This window comes from Schistocerca gregaria, chromosome 7 (assembly GCF_023897955.1).
Source record: "Schistocerca gregaria isolate iqSchGreg1 chromosome 7, iqSchGreg1.2, whole genome shotgun sequence".
In the NCBI taxonomy this organism is placed as follows: Eukaryota; Metazoa; Arthropoda; class Insecta; order Orthoptera; family Acrididae; genus Schistocerca; species Schistocerca gregaria.
Window position 1 is genome coordinate 215095034 of NC_064926.1, and position 18097 is coordinate 215113130.

The 18097-nt window shown below is 43.8% G+C and overlaps 1 protein-coding gene across 1 annotated transcript in view; it reads left to right on the top strand.

The window, feature by feature from the left end:
- The first annotated feature begins 2977 nt into the window (after positions 1-2977).
- Positions 2978-18097, top strand: part of LOC126281478 (glycogen-binding subunit 76A) — a 67047-nt gene continuing 51927 nt past the window's right edge. Inside the window, exon 1 of the mRNA XM_049980474.1 lies at positions 2978-3167. The gene's annotated coding sequence lies outside the window, so the exon portion shown is untranslated. The remainder of the gene's footprint in view (positions 3168-18097) is intronic.

Consider the following 18097-nt stretch of genomic DNA (forward strand, 5'->3'; position numbering starts at 1 on the left):
CCTCATTTTACGATGACGTCAAATCTTTCTTACAGTAGACGAAAAGCAACACAAACAATTTTTAGCAGAACACAATTACTTCAAAATCCTCGATTCATTTGTAAACAAAGATTACGACGGTGGTTCACGTCCCGTCTAGCACGGTGAAAGACTGCAGGAGTAACCTTGATTTCTCCTCCTGCTGCTGCTGTTACTATCCGGGCACCAGATCCTCTTGTGATTCAACAGGAGTTTTGTAAACAAGATAGCGCATTCCTCCCAACACAAAGAAGCCCAGACTGGCCAAATCAGAGACTCGAGCGGGCCGCGGTACAGGTCCACATCTGCCGACCTACTTTTCTGGAAACTGTTGGCGGCAATAATCGACGCACAGTAAGACTTGTTTTGCGCTTACGTCGCGTCGTGCTGGAAGCACATTCTCTGTCTTGTAGTGAGTGGCACAACATCCAGCAATTCTGGCGATGCTCTAGCGAGGAAAGTGTAAAATGCCTGCCATTAGATTACCTAGGTAGGAGATATGGCCCAGTTAATCGGTCACCAACAACACCTGTCCACACATTCACGTAGAACGCGATGAGCGTGAGTAAACTCACTCCAAACAAGTGAACTGTGGATGTTGAAGATCCCATCGCCATGTCGTAAGCACAAACCGTATCAGTTTCTAGCTCCAGATGTATCGCTCCATTAGTAAACAACTAGTGTGCTTGGTCAAGACGTAATAGTAAATATTAATGTGTAAACGCTATTATGGCTGAAGAGTGACGAACGCTCTCCATCAGTACAACAAGGACCACTACAACAAACCATTCATTATACCTCAAGAGTGAGCGCTTCCTGTACTGGATTAAATAATGCTCTTAGGGAGCAATGCAGTCAGAGAAAAGTATTTGTTCTGGTCTACCGTGCAACCTCCCAGACTGTCGGTTTAAATAAGTTTAATCTTGTATATGTGGAAACAATTAACTGTCCTAATAATTACATTGCATGTACTCGAAATATTTCATTTATTGTATTTTAGTGAAATTTTAGTGCGCAAGTACTCAAAACTACCAACTTTTCGCTTACCTTTGTTGACAGTCAAGATCTATTGCAATAAGGTGCCCCTTCATCCCCCCCCCCCCCCCCCCACTCTCACCACACGGTGTGAGAAGGGTTTAAATACCGAAACCGGAAACTCCCTTTCAAAATTTCCCAACTGGGATTCTGCATACGACTTGGCTCAAAACAACTGGTTTTACAATTGGTCGTTTTTTTGAACAGCGTATTCTACACTTTGGGGTAGAGAATGAAAAAGGTTTTCAAAAAATCGCTCAGGAATAGGGAATGAATGATGACAAATGAAGTCTAACATACTGGGTGATAAAAAAGTCAGTATAAATTTGAAAACTGAATAAATCACAGAGTAATGTAGATAGAGAGGTACAAATTGATTCACATGCTTGGAATGACATGAGGTTTTATTAGAACCAAAAAAAATACAAACGTTCAAAAAATGTCCGACAGATGGCGCTTCATCTGGTCAGAATAGCAATAAGTAGCACAACAAAGTAAGACAAAGCAAAGATGATGTTCTTTACAGGAAATGCTCAATATGTCCACCATCCTTCCTCAACAATAGCTGTAGTCGAGAATAATGTTGGAACAGCACTGTAAAGCATGTCCGGAGTTATGGTGAGGCATTGGCGTCGGATGTTGTCTTTCAGCATCCCTAGAGATGTCGGTCGATCACGAGACACTTACGACTTCAGGTAACCCCAAAGCCAATAATCGCACAGACTGAGGTCTGGGGACCTGGGAGGCCAAGCATGACGAAAGTGGCGGCTGAGCACACGATCATCAAATGGCTCTGAGCACTATGGGACTTAACATCTGAGGTTATCAGCCCACTAGCACTTAGAACTACTTAAACCTAACTAAACTAAGGACATCACATACACCCATGCCCGAGGCAGGATTCGAATCTGCGACCGTGGTGGTCGCGCGTTTCCAGACTGTAGCGGCTAGAACCGCTCGGCCACTCTGGCCGGCACACAATCATCACCAAACGACGCGCGCAAGAGATCTTTCACGCGTCTAGAAATACTTTTTTTGTTCTAATTAAACCCCATGTCATTCCAAGCATGTGTGTCAATTTTTACCTCTCTATCTACATTATTCCGTGGTTTATTAAGTTTTCAAATTTGTACTGACTTTTTGATCACTCGGTATATTATGTCCTTGTTTAGAGGTAATGTATTGAAAGACAAATGTTACTGGTTACATGACTACATAAAAGTAAACAAAGATACGAACTATAAAGGTCAGAAAAAATTTGAAAGAAATATGATAAGCATTTGTATAAAAAAATGGCGATTCTAAACTCGAAATGACTTGAAACAGAAAAGAATTTTTGAACAATGTTTGCGTTCTTTGCTTGGGACATTCTCCAGACTAAGCGTTGTGCTGTCGCTACTTCTTTCCCTTGAACAGCGAGAAAAAATTTCTTAGTTTCCTCCGCTATGGATTTTTTCCTCCCGCTCTTATCTGGGTCTCGTTCTTAACGCTAGTTTGTAAATCGCTTCATGAGACACAGTAATTTCTCAAAGCCGGATGAGAGTATGTACTCATAAAACCAGCTTCGTATTGCGGCATAGCAAATGTTTAACTTCTTAACTCTAACGGTAGATATTATCTCTCTGCTTTTGTGACTCATCTCTCTTCCTAGTTCGTACCACAGTTGAGCTACACAGTATGAATTGCTTGTTTATATCCGTGCATAAACGAAAACTGTTTCATGCTTCATGATTACCTCATGGAGGATTTCTTGTCTTTACAAATTATACACGCTCCAAATCAAATTGTAATATTCGTACGGTAAACATTTAGGCAGTCTTCGATTGCGCTTTAGGCAGCGTGTGCTTGATGGAACGACGTAGAGACATTAGTGCTCGAGGGTCTTGGGCCTGACTTTATATTCTGCCGGCTGTATCTGGGCACGGGGAGACGGGCGCCAGTGACCAGTGACTTTGCAGCGGAAGTGTTGGCAGCCCTGCGCGCGTAGCCGGCTGAAGAACTTGGTGTAAGGAGCCGGCCGGGCCAGTCAGTGTCCAACGCTCGTACGAGAAGGAACGGAGAGGATTCGCGGGAGTCCACAGCGTCTCGCCACAGCCAACCACCACGAGAGAAAGGTGAGTGTGTGTGTGAGCTGCGAGTCGAGAGACGAGGTGTTCAGTTTCTGCCAGTGTGATGAGCGAGTGTTGACGGCTGTGTCAGCGAGAACTGCAAAGTGTTGCTTGTAAACAAGCCGGTGGGTGCCGGTAGCTGTGCCTGCTGATGTGTCACTTAACAGCAGTTGCGACCAATTCACCGGTGTCTGCTAAGTGGTGTTTTCAAACTTCAAAAAGGTGTGTTGGCATCTTTTGTAATCGGCTACAGCTGGTTTCACGACTTTAGAGTGGAGAACCGGTAAAGCAGTGCATTATGCCCCTCCCAAGATTCTATTTAGCATTAGTTAAGTTCGAAGTAAGCTCGTCGTAGGTGGCGATTTCTGCAGTATATATAGTCGAGCCTTCCAGAGCTTAAAGTACAGACTCTCAGTGCCAAGTAACTGTGTGCCATGAATTTTCATTTGCGATTACAGTTTGTGCTCCTTTTTGTAATTTCCCTAAATCTTCCCAGGCCAAGGGGGCAAACGTTCCTGTGAAAAGGGCACGGCCAATTTCCTTCCACATCCCTGTGCTCCGTCTTCGACAACTCTACCGACTGGTCATTAATCTCCAATCTTCCTTGATCCTTGTAACGAGGCGAAATAGTGCTGAATTAGAGTTAAATTTTCAAAGTATGTTTTCTGCTTCCAGAACTACTTCACATTTCATTAAACTCCCTATTTTTAATCCAGGGGTTATGAACATATACTATGAATAGGTTTACTAAAGACAAATACTTGAAGTTCCAACAGATAACGTAATGACTGCTGTAGGGCAGCGAAGAGACAATAACAATGACATAACTTTTACGCTAGACAGACAGAAATATATTGTATTCGACTCTTGCAAACTCTAATAGGTAGGAGACAAAAAAAAAAAAAAATATACCGAAAACATTATACGACACAGGACTTTCATGTGTAGATAAAGTAGGAGTATTTTCCTAGAAGCGCATTTACAGAACTGACGTTGTCATTCTTCAGAAGTTGAGCTATGAATCAAAATTTAACAGTGAACCATTTACTGTAACCGTAGATAGCCTAGTTTGTGCTGTTAAGATAAACTAACAATTTTACTTAAGATGATCATAAGACTTAATAACGAGTTGCTCGCACAGTTTAGGGATTTGATGAATAGTGGATATTCCCGCGTTAAGATCATTTCATTCCGTTAGATCGATTTTAACTTTTATATTCATTCACATGTTCTGTGGGTATTAATTGTGACAGGTTTTAAGATTATTATATGGAACGTACAGCAACAATATAGCCATTTTCTTGAGTGTTTTAATCTGTTTACAATTTTGGTAGTACTGAAAAATAGGACCCAAATTTCATACCGGCCGGCCCTATACTGAAGTTTAGCCATAATTTTTTTTGTAGAGATACATAAACTTTGCATTGTTTGATAGAGACGTTATCGTAAATTAGGATGTCTCGTCGTGCATTTTAGTGGCGTGTTTTACGCAGAGTGAGTGGTTTGCGCGACACGGAAGTCAGTCGAGCGTGACCTCTACGAAACTGCAAGGTGATGTGAGGACGGCTACGTGCACACCAGGGCCAGCTTCGAGGTCTCTAATGAATGAACGCCGGCTATGTACTGTTGAGAATAACTATGAAGATTGTGAGCAGCTAACCGGCATTAGCTTAAAACTATTTAACAAGTCCCCACTTGCCGTACAATCTAGAGCACTTTGCAACGACATTAGAAAGAAACTAAATGTAACTAAACATGCAACTCTGTTGTCTTATTTTGCCGATCTTTAACATTTTGCATCTATCCAATAAAGTTTCCGGTGATCGCTTGTAAATTATAGTCACGCTATCAGCACGCTGTAGTTTCTTCAGTCATGAAGCTCGCCTTTTAATGTCAATTTAAAGACGCGTTTGTTTATATTTACAGCTAATGGTGAACGCGCTATTCATGTAGTGAAATTTATTTTGTAGTAGAGCGCAGCTGGGTGTTCGGCATCAACGGGATATCTATCATCGACGTTAGTGCAAAGATTACTTAAGTTTCTACCAATGTTAATCATGACCTGCAATATGTTTTCAGTCAACGGCAGATATATATGTTGCTCTTTCCGATCAGATTCGCATTTAGAGCATGTTTAGTTCCCAGAGAGTAAATTTTAATAAGTTTTGTCGATTTACCGGCAGGAAAACAAAATTCAGTACTAACGTTAATATACAGTAAATGGAGTTGTCACGCCATGAAATGTCGAAGTGGACTGTTGTAACGATCACTTCACTAATTATATGCAAATAATGTTTATTAAAATGGTTATCAGTACTGTGTCAGAAATACTTTGAAGTGAGGGACTAACAGAAAAGTAAATAATAGTTTGAAATAATTCTTGGGCGTGGTTTCATTCTAAAACTCCCACGCACTCCCCTTACTATTTGCCCTTATTTATGAACTATTGTCTTCAGAAATAATTTATGCAGACTCAAGAGCTGAATTCGTGTTGATAGACATGGCACTCTAAATTATTACTCGTCGTATACATTCTTAGAGGGCGTGATGCATGAAAATCAATCTTAGGTTCGGCATTTTTATTACATTGGTTTGGCTCGGTATCTTAGTGCGTAAGCGAGCCTGTAAATCCGAAGCTCCATGGTTTCCCGTCAGATACCACTTTCACCTCCTGCAATGATTACTGTGTATGAATACTGTAGAGTGCCATCGAGGTTCTTGGCCCACCTTAAACTACAGACATCCCCGTCCGCTCCCTCCCTCGCCCGAGTCGGAGGAACGCAATGAACATACCGAGCATAGCACCGTGGTACTCGAACCTTCTGGTTAATAATGTATCTATACATGTGATACAGTAATTTCTTCGATTACATCGATTCAGAATGAAATGTTACAATCCCAAAGTAACAAAAATCAATAACAGTATTGTAGCTGCATGGCACACCCGATTATTAATCTGTCACATATTTTGACTGCAGCACCCTGCGTTTTAATGAAATAAAAGATTTGGCGAGGCCGAACATGAGCTGTTCACGTGCTCTGTGGCAATTGTGATAGGTCAGTTTCATCACCTAGCTAGCCTAGACGTGCTCGTGGGAAGTAAACAGAGATTTCGACACGGGCGCCTGCCTCGTTGCTGCTGCTTTGGCGCACGGACAGGCAAGCAGACAGCTGCTGGCGCCCTACATTGGTCACAAAAGTGCGCAAGATGGTTGGCAGCCACAAAAAAGATTCCGGAGATGTATTTCGGGATAACGCTCTAAAACTCTGCAACTGTTGACGGGATTGGCTTATGCAACAGAATTTACGATCGTGAGTAAATTTTTAAGAAAGTTTTTTGCAGACCCTTGAAGATAAACGTCAACCATTCCGCAAACCATATGTTACTTACAAAGTTGTAAAACCGTCTTAAGACATTGAAGAATCAAAGAATATACTACAGGCATCTATGCGCAGCTCTCGTAGGGACCGTTAAGAACACCATGGTTTGCCAAGTATACATGAAAAAGGAACATACAATAATTAGTGAGATGAACTGACGTAGAAGAGAAACAGTATGCTGGATGAGTTTAGCACTTTTATGGCTGTTGGCATTACTGGAATGAGCCCAGAAAAGGTGACGGGTAAGCTGTTCTGATTAAAACTTAAATATTGCGTTTAACGATGGCGTGTCCGCTTTAAGTTTCCACGTTTACTGAAGGATCTCATTGAGCCTTTTTTGCTTTTTGAATGTAACAATCCGGCTAAAACATTTCAAATGGCTCTCAGCACCATGGGACTTAACATCTGAGGTCATCAGTCCCCTAGAACTTAGAACTATTTAAACCTAACTGACCAAAGGACATCACACGCATCCATGCCCGAAGCAGGATTCGAACCTGCGACTGTAGCGGTCGGGCGGTACCAGACTGAAGCGCCTAGAACCGCTCGGCCACAACGGCCGGTTAAAACCTTCCCTGGGATGTTACAGTAGGGTGAAAATTTTATGAACCGCAGAAATTTTTAGAAGTGGTTAGAACAATTCAAAGACAGTCGAACCTCAGCTACTGATGCCTTTTGTAATGACCGAAGTGTCGTCTTGCGCGATTACCTGGAAGATAATCGTGCAATAAACAGTGCCTGTTACTACTGACATGCTGGTGAATGAAGTAAAGCCGGCAATGAGAGAAAAACGTCGCGAAGCTCGAAGAAAATGCTTGATATTGCTACTAGCTCACACCGTCCAGCTGACCAAAGAAATCTTTCAAACAATAGGTTGGGAGGTGTGCTTAATCTTCCGTACAGTTCAGATTTGGCTGCCTCGGATTTTTACTTGTTTGGTCCACTCATTGAATCAAGTGAAAAAATGAAAGGCAACGCAGAGGTCAAAGAATTTGCGGGTAAGTGACTCTAAAGACAGTCATCCTTGCATCAGGTATAAAAGACTAGTTCACCGTCTGGACGAATTTATTAATACTGAGAAGTAATAAGTAATTCTGTAAATGGTTTTTCTTTTACATCAAGTTCCGTTTAATTGTTATAAGTCCCTCGTAGTTAACAGAGCACTTAGTTGCTGCGCTGAAGAGCGTGCAACGCGAAAAAAAAAAATGTAACGTTAAATTCACTGACTTGACTGGTCCCTCCACGATGAAACATTGCAATTACTGTACAAGAACTTTTCGATATTTCACAACTTACGGTTTTTATTTAATACGCCGTAGACTTCGGGTTTACAAGCCCACTTTCTACACTGATGCATGAACTTTTCCTAAGACGTCTGATTTATAAAATTCCTCAGCGGGACATACAGAAGATAAAAATGCTGCTTAAGATTTTAGACCTTTTTCGCTTATTAACGTTTTCGTTATTTTTTTTTTACATTAGTAGATTACACCTATATACCACTTCTCCAGGATCCATCGTGCTCTGCATTAAAAGCGCAAGAGTTGCATTCGAAAGGAGTTACCGTGCATCATTGTCTTGTAAGCTGTTTTCTTTCCAGAGGTTCCTTAACTTGCAGGTTACAGATGTGGAAATGGTATGCGCGGTTAGTGTCATTAATCATTGTTAACCGAAAAAAGTTAGTGACCGGTTCTGTGATTAGTTCGATATGGACGGGATGATAAGCTCTGAATTTAAATCTTTCTTTTCTGTAAAAGCATCGTTGAGCTATTAATATTCTCGTAGTACAGACCAACCGTCTTATCAGCCGAGCTGCTGCCGACCTTGGAGTTCAGATTTTCGGCCGCAGCTAAGAAAAAAAGAGGAGCGAATGGGAGAGGTCTCCCTTGGGGGAGGATAAAGGCGTCGTTGCGACTCGGGGGATGTCAAAAGGAGGTATGTTTTTGTTGGCTGGGGGGGAGGGGCGGAAATATATTTAGGATCGGTGGCGGCCAAGGTGTGGTGCGCGGAGGTCCCTCCTCGGCTCAGCACCGGTTTCTGAGTAGAGGCACGCGTGGAGTGGGGGGGGGGGCTTGTTCTACAGTGGCAACCAAAGGGGAGGAAGACTCAAGCCAGTAAGCCGCCTGCCAGGCTTTGGTACCCGTACACAGCCCGCTTTAAAGCACGGAAAACCCCACCGTTAATGGTAGTGGCAGTGATTCTCATTGAATTGACATTGCACGTCATAACACTATGTATATCCGCGAGGCATTGCAAGAAGCCAGTCATCTCAAGGGACAGGAAGAGCATAGGGGACGAACTGGGAATTGCACACCAAATCCTTTATGCTTAATGATTACCACCGTGTCGCATAACTCATGAGCCGCTCAAGAATTTTTCCTTTATCCATTATTTCAGCTTGCACTGTAATGTCTCCATCGAAGTGCCTAAAGAGTGGGCGAGTGTAGAAATCGTCTGTTCCCGTTAAAAGAACCAACCTAGCATTCGCTTCAGTTGGTGTAGAGAAGCCGTGCGAAACGTGGAACTAGAAAGCGAAATGGAAAGGAAGATTGGGGTCCAGCGACGAAGTTGGTAACAAATTGAAATGTTACTCGACCACATAAAATATATAGTACGGTAGTCACGCAATGGGTTAATGTGGACTCACATTTGAAAGCTTAATACAAAAGAACCTTTATAAACGTTAACAACGTAGAAAACAATAAACCTACCGACTAATGCACAGTGGTCGAAAGACGAACCTCATTTGGTTGAGGAAAGTTTTAATATTCCACACCAGTTAAAATTTTAAACCAGATTAGTGACGGACATATTGAATGGGACAAAACGTGGTAAGAAAATGAGTTGTGGCATTGCCATAATAGGTGTAGGAACCACAGAAGACCAAAAAACTGGATAGTTCACCGGGGATTTGATTCCCGCACAACCCGAATAAGATCAACGCTCTAAACCGCTACCCAGCGAGTCCTCGGGGAAGTATCCACTGGTTGGTTCATACGCTCATAGTGTAGCTTGCACTCTTGACGTGCAAGGCAGAAGTGGATTGGAATCGAGGAGCAAATGTGAGAAGGGAGTCTATTTCGCCACACATGCTGCCGCGGATACTCTCTCCTGATCTAGACTCGGCCGTGCCAGATCCATTATTCCCTCTTTCACTAAACTTGTAGTTAATTGTGAATTAGCGTGCAGCAACTGGTATTCTTATTTCTGAGAAACACATCTCAGTGAAACTTACTCTGAAATTTAACTTCGTACCAGAATGTGATTCGAACTCGGCCTTGATTTTCGCGAGCAGAGTACTTGGTTCAAATGGCTCTGAGCACTATGGGACTTAACATCTGTGGTCATCAGTCCCCTAGAACTTAGAACTACTTAAACCTAACTAACCTAAGGACATCACACACATCCATGCCCGAGGCAGGATTCGAACCTGCGACTGTAGCAGTCGCGCAGTTCCGGACTGATCGCCTAGAACCGCTAGACCACCGCGGTCGGCCAGAGTACTTAGTAACTGAGCTACCCAGGCTCGCCTCTCCCTCCGATTCGTTTCTGTTAAGTTTAGAAAAGTCTTGGCTCGTTACCAAATAATGAAACACGTTACTCTCATTCGATTTGGATTATTAGCTTGTTAATAAATTTTATTCGTTCCCATAATGTGCTAAATCTGAACACCAGCAGGATATTATTTAAACTGAGACGGCAGGTGTTTCTTAGGAAATGTGTTCCTCAACTTCATGCAAACAGCAGATCACCAAGTGTCGAAAAGGTTTACCTGGTAGCCAATTTCGTATCCTTGCCAAAGATATGTTGGACAAAACACAAACTGAAGGGCAGTGTCCTGATCTCTAGGCACGATCTATCAAGGAGACCACGGAATCAGTTAAAAGCAGTTATCTGCCTATCTATGTGACAGGCAAGCCCGCGCGCACGCGCACACACAGAGCATGTCTGCCTGGAGCCGCGGCGATATCAGCTGCCTCGCACGCAGGTTATTTACGAGGCAGATTTGGGCGAGCGCCGTTGCTTTCCGTAGAAAGCTGCGATTATCGCATTCTCTGGGAAGGTCGGTTCGCCAAGGGCGTTTTCCGCGAGCAGTTGGTCTGCCCACGCGTTCGGGAGACCAATCGGTCGTAGTGTAGCTGACAGGCGACTAGCGGTCGCTTCTGCAAGATGACGTAACTATTCGCAGAGTTACGCTACCGGCGCTTCGGAGGGTCTTACATAAGCACAGCGGCGGATTACTTTTGCCGCCTCCCGGCTTCCGTGAATATTTCCTAATTTCTGTTGTGACATAACTCTACCAGCAACTACAGGTTCTAAAATTGTGCCTACTGGAGATCTGACAACATTAATTGTGGTAGTCTTCGCAGGTTCTGAAAATGCGAAAAGTGTGTTAAAATATTTTGGTCGTCTAAAATAAACACAAAAAAGACTAAAATAAGCGTGACAGATAAATCGGACAGACCAGTAATGGCACAGACTAAGATGGGAAAAACTTTACTAACGCAAGTAAACCAATTTTGCTAATTAGGACGTGTAACAGGTAACGTAAGTCTAATTGATATTAAAAGAATTACTATGGCTTAAGAAGACTTAAAAATATTAGCTATTTATTAACGTCTCCCCACCTTAATACAGAAAGAAACTTATCAATAAATTTATTTGGAGCTTTTGAAGCTACGTTTGTGAAGCGTCGACTCTAGAGAAACGAGAGAAGGAAACAAAATAAAGCAAAGTGGAGAATAGCCACAAAACATCCTGGACTAGAAGAAAATATACTGAACAAATACTAATAGATAACAGCTTCATAAGACATCTTAGAAGGAAAAAATCCTCGGAAAAATTAGAGGCAGTTCCAGTTACCACCTGAACGAACTGCAGCTGCTACAACCAGCTGATATAGTAAGGACTGACTATATGAAGACGTTGCTTTAGTGTCAATTTATGATATATTAATGTTTCTATTCTGGATTGGGGTGTTCATAGAACAACAAATAAGAATCATCTTCTATTCGGCCGATTTTAACATTAATGCTTCTAGCGCGAGATATGGGATTGTAAGATTCTTGTACATTCACCACGAAACTAATTTCAAAAAAGGTTAATTTCGGACATTGAGCCTTGAAAGTTGCAGATCTTCCACTTGCATTACTGCACGTCTAAAATGTATTAAATTATTCATTACACCGTGAAAATCCGAAAATGCACACGATTTATGAAATCTTATAAGTGGTTGTGCATGTTACCCTCACTGTCATGGAGCTAGATGGCGCATTGGGCATTCTAGAGGATGACACTTCAAATCTCCATACAGCGGTCCGTATTTGTCTTTGGTGATACCCTAATTCACTTAAGGCGAATCCTGGGATGGTTCCTTCGACAGGGAACATTTACCGCCCCTTGCTAGCGTAATCTGTTGCTGTGAAGAATCGCAGAAAGCAATGGGGCAACAGTGAGTCTCCACTACTGGCTTCTGGACCTTTTTAATTGACTGCGCGATGGTTCACATCACGTGGAGGTTCAACAGGAGTCTGTACGAATTCGCTAGGCATCGACAATTTGGCTCGTTACAGTATAGCATTAGGTTCACTCTTCTGATAGTATTAGGTGCTGTGAGCCACTAAACGTGTTCAAAAAGTTCAATTATGTTGCATCTCACAGCCAAGGGCTTAGTGTGTGTGTGTGGGGGGGGGGGGGACCAGCGTTGCAGAATGCCCAAACACAATCGTTAATATGTTGATACATTGTATTGCCAATTAAAATTACTGTTACCGTGTTATCATTTGAACTATGCTCTCGTGGCAGTTTTCCAGCCAAGGCCTCTGCCCTCTGCAATGTGCGGGCGAGAGTGTGATCTGGCGATACCAGGAAATCCAGGACACTGTGGACAGCTTCCTTGAAAATCAATCGTTACCAAGCTACATGCTATAGGACTGCGAACGTAGCGGTCTCGTCAAATCTGGTTGGTAATTCTGACGAGTTATTTTCGAAAAGTTGTTTGGTAAGTCATGATACCAGCATTTCTGTAACTTCTGAAGCAATTTCTACCAAACTTGGCACCTGCGTCACTTCCTATCTGGAAAGAATTAAACAGTGAAACATCCGTAAAACACCTGCTGCTTAGTATGGGAGTGACAAACAAGCGTAACTCAGGAACACCTAGACAGGCTTCAACGAAGTTATTTACATACATAGCTCATTACTTGTGTAAAAATTCTATGAGAATGATACTTCTTAGGGTTGGGCTGAGAACGTTGGACGTAAAAATTTTCTAAAAGGACCAGTAAGTATTTATTTCCTGTATTTATTTGAATTGTAATATTTTTAAGTCGGGAGCGCCATCTGTATCTTGTTAGTGTTGCTCAATGCGTCAACCAGGTCACTAGAATAACCACTGCGAGCCAATGGCTTTGTCCTTGTTTCGGGGCCAAAAATCATGCCACACAGCTGAATACCACGGATGCATTTAGCGTCCACTACGTATTCGGACGGTGTAAATAAACTAAGAATCGGTTGCCAGTAACAGATCCTTTACTCGGAACGAGTTACTGTTGCCACAATCCTCAAATGAATCTGAAGTCTAATGTATGTGACATAGACGTATGTCGCTGGAGCTGCAGGCTAGAAGCTTGTTGTGAACGGACAGAACTTCTCATCTAGCCATGACTGTGGTTTGATTGCTCGGTGGGATGGCACGTATGAACTGTAACTCACACCCCTTTGCCATAGAAGTATTGGGTAATTTAAAACTCATTGACTAGCAAATAATCACTTGAAGCAAGTGTTCTTTAGATACTATGTTAAACATTCAGAAAACAAAAGTACATCAGAAACTTTAACAACTTTGTACACTGTACCTGCTGATCCCTTCTGATGTCACGAATTGGGGCTAAGTGTTACACTATATTGATCTCCAGGGCGCCGCTGTGCTAAGAGGGACACCTGGTTTTTAGGAGCGTCTCAAATATATCGTTGCGGATTGCATTGAGACCTTGCTGATATCTGTGGCGTCGATATGTGTTGCTGACTTTGGTGTGGCACAGCGATATCTTGACGATACCACAAAGTTAGTTCAGAAAAGCTAAAAAAAAAAAAAGGTTCAAATGGCTCTGAGCGCTACGGGACTTAACATCTGAGGTCATCAGTCCCCTAGAACTTAGAACTACTTAAACCTAACTAACCTAAGGACATCACACACATCCATGCCCGAGGCAGGATTCGAACCTGCTACCGTAGCAGTCACACGGTTCCGGACTGCGCGCCTAGAACCGCGAGACCACCGCGGCCGGCTTCAGAAAAGCTTCTCATAATGTACAGAATTGTCCTTTTTCGTCGGGTTTTGCGGTGGCGATCCTTCAGCGGGGATATCGAACGTTTTATCTTCTTAGAAATCAGATAGTGCGGTCGGACAACAAAGTCGAGTTGATGGCGCCATACTTTCTTTTCTGATTTACGACCTACGGCGAACGTGCGGCAAAGTGGAGCAGACAGCTCTCGAGCAGTTTTACGACACGATCGTGGTCTTGCCGGTGGCTGCCGCGTCGGGAGAAATAGGGGGCGGGGCGGACATTCAATTAGGAACCAGGGAGTGGCCCTCGAACAATGGGGCGCGCCTGGCTGTGGTACCGTTTATAACCTCCCCCATACCTCTCTCTCTCTCTCTCTCTCTCTCTCTCTCTCTCTCTCTCTCTCTCTCTCTCTCTCTCTCTCTCTCTGTGTCTCTGTGTCTGTGTGTCTCTGTGTCTGTGTGTGTGTGTGTGTGTGTGTGTGTGTGTGGACTGGAAAGGAACGCAGTCTTCAGCCACAGTGCTCAGTCCCGATACAAAAACTGCGTTTAACATCTGCAAACAGTCTAATAGGGGTGATCGTTTACACTGAGGTGACAGGTCATGAGATACCTGCCAATATCGTGTCGGACCTCCTTTTACCTGACGCAGGCAGAAAATCGACGTGACAACGACTCAAGTCGTTGGAAGTCCCCTGCAGAAATGTTAAGCCATGCTGCCTCTCCAGCCGTCGATGATTGCGAAAGTATTCTATGTACGGACTAACCTGTCGATTATGTCCCATTAATGGTCGAAGGAATGCACGTTCGTCGACCTGGGTGGCTAAATCATTCGCTCGAAAAAATAGTTCAAATGGCTCTGAGCACTCTGGGACTTGACATCTGAGATCATCTGTCTGCTAGACTTCGAACTACTTAAACCTAACTAACCTAAGGACATCGCACACATCCATGCCAGAGGCAGGATTCGAACGTGCGACCGCAGCAGCAGCAGCAGCCCGGTTCCAGACTGAAACGCCTAGAACCGCTCGGTCACAGCGGCCGGCTCCACTCGAAATGACTAGAATGTTCAAACTAGTTGCGAACACTTGGGGCATTGTCGTGCATAAAAATTGCATCGTTGTTTGAGAGCATGAAGTCTATGAATGGCTGCAAATGGCGTCAAAGTAGCCGAACATAACCATTTCCAGTAAGTGATCGGTTCAGGTGGAGCAGAAGAACCAGTGCATTCCATGTACACGCAGCTCACACCGTTACGGAGCCACCACCAGATTGCGCAGTGCCTTCTCATCCTTGGTCTGTAGCTTCGTGAGGTCTCTGGCACACTTGAACGCTACGATCAGCTGTTACCAGCTAGCTCCTGACCGGGCCGCGATTTCCCAGTTGTCTAGCGGTCAGTCTATATGATCAGGCGATGTGTTGTTAGCATAGGCACTCGCGTCGGTTATCTGCTGCCATAGCCCATTAGCGCCAAATTCCGCCCCGCTATCCTAACGGATACGCTCGTCGTGTGTCGCACGTCTCTGCGGCTAATTCACGCACTGTGGCTTGTCTGTTAGCACTAATAACTTTACGTACACGCCGCTATTGTCGGTAGTTAAGGCCGTTAGCCATTGCGTTGTCCGTGGTGAGGTACTGGCAAGAAATTTTGTTTTCTTGACACCCTTCACAATGTGAATCTCGGAATACAGATTTTCCGAAATAGAATGTCCCGTGCGTCTGGCACCTACCACCATTCCGCTTTCAAAGTCTGTTGATTCCCTTTTTGCGGTGATAACCACGTCGAACAACTTCTAACATAAAGAAAGCACCTGATGACAAATGAGTCCCGCCAATGCACTGCCCTTTCATACGTTCTGGACGAGGTACTACCGCCATTTGTATATACCGAGTGATCAAAAAGTCACTATAAATTTGAAAACTTAATAAACTACGGAATAATGTAGATAGAGAGGTAAAAATTGACACACGTGCTTGGAATGACGTGGGGTTTAATGAGAACAAAAAAGTATTTCTAGGCGCGTGAAAGATCTCTTGCGGGCGTCGTTTGGTGGTGGTTGTGTGCCGGTCAGAGTGGCCGAGCGGTTCTAGGCGCTGCAGTCTGGAACCGCGCGACCACTACGGTCGCAGATTCGAATCCTGCCTCGGGCATGGGTGTATGTGATGTCCTTAGGTTAGTTAGGTTTAAGTAGTTCTAAGTGCTAGTGGGCTGATAACCTCAGATGTTAAGTCCCATAGTGCTCAGAGCCATTTGATGATCGTGTGCTCAGCCGCCACTTTCGTCATGCTTGGCCTCCCAGGTCCCCAGACCTCAGTCCGTGCGATTATTGGCTTTGGGGTTACCTGAAGTCGTAAGTGTATCGTGATCGACCGACATCTCTAGGGATGCTGAAAGACAACATCCGACGCCAATGCCTCACCATAACTCCGGACATGCTTTACAGTGCTGTTCCAACATTATTCCTCGACTACAGCTATTGTTGAGTAATGATAGACATATTGAGCATTTCCTGTAAAGAACATCATATTTGCTTTGTCTTACTTTATGTTAATTACTGCTATTCTGATCAGATAAAGCGCCATCTGTCGGACATTTTGTGAACGTCTTAATTTTTTTGGTTCTAATAAAACCCCATCTCATTCCAAGCATGTGTGTCAACTTTCCGCGATTTATTCAGTTTTCAAATTTATACTGACATTTTGATCATCAGGTATGTATGTCGCTGTCAAATTACAGTCTTCAACTGAAGTGTAAAAGTATCAACGTTAGAAAATTTGTACACGCCGGTACGTGATGAAGTGCTTAAGTATAATTGATGTATTGTCTTAGGTAAACTGTGCCAGAAGCGCGAATGTCTAGTTTTGGAATTTCGTCAATCGAAAATAATCTAGCTAAACGTATCGATTTCGATGCCGCGATTTCAAAATTTGCAGCAGAAAAGGACCTCCTAAGCTACTAGGTAGTAACCTAACACTAAGGATATTTACTATTTGTAGTGCTTAATTAATTATAATTTGAATTGCAATTTGTAAAAATTGGTTTCCATTCATGAAAAATATTCAAAATACTTAACGTTATACTTACCAACTTTTATATCACCAAAAGTATGTTTTTTTATGGGTTGTGGAGGCTGAGTTAGTGGTGTGGCGAGTTAAAACTCCGCACCGTGCGTCAATCTACCCAGCGCCGCCTCTGCCACATACGCAGTTCCTGGACGTGCGCAGAGTACCTCTCTCTCTCTCTCTCTCTCTCTGAGCGAGCGCTGGCCGTCTATTCCCGTTCCCTTCCCGGCACGCATCACGCCACCTGGGCGGGTTCGCTGGCACCGGTGGCTGCTCTCTCCGGCCGCTCACGGCGTGTGCACGCACTGACTGCGTGGTCGGCTCGATCCGCCAATTCCCGCAATAGGTCCGCCTGGCGGCTGCAGCGGTCAGCGCCCAAGGACGATCGCCGACTACTCTCTCTCAAGCCGCCTCCCGACAGCTCACTTCGCATCGACACGCCACGCGCAGTGGTCGGAAATGCAGCAAGCATGGATTATCCGGCAACAAAAGTGCAGCCAAATCCATTGTACTGAATAGGTGTAATGTCGTCTGAAGAGTCTGTTACTGTTCTTCAGTGAAAAATAGTTCATGTATCTAAATCGTCGTCAATACTCCGCAAGCCACCGCAGGAACATTTGTAGGCAAATGAATGGGAGGATGATTTCAAATTGGTATAAAATTTCAAGAAATGCAGATTTTCACTCTGCAGCGGAGTGTGCGCTGATGTGAAACTTCCTGCCAGATTAAAACTGTGTGTCGACCGAGACTCGAACTCGGGACATTTGCCTTTCGCGGGCAAGCTGTGAGTACCGGGCGTGAGTGGTGCTTCGGTAGCTCAGATAGTAGAGCACTTGCCTGCGAAAGGCAAAGGTCCAGAGTTAGTCTCGGTCGAGCACACAGTTTTAATCTGCCAGAAAGTTTCATGGTATATAATTTATTCATAAATTTCATTTGAGAACTTACATTAGACGACAAGTTGTCGTCTTATAGCTATATGCCCAACTTACAGTTGGCGGTAGTATCACGTACACAATGTATAAAAGGGCAGTTCACTGGCGGAGCTGTCATTTATTCTCAGGTGATACGTGTGAAAAGGTTTCTGACGTTATTATAACCACACAACGGGAATTAAGACTTTCAGTGCGGAATGGTAGTTCGAGCTAGAGGCATGGGACATTTTACTTCCGATGTTGTCAGGATGGCCGAGCGGTTCTAGGCGCTTTAG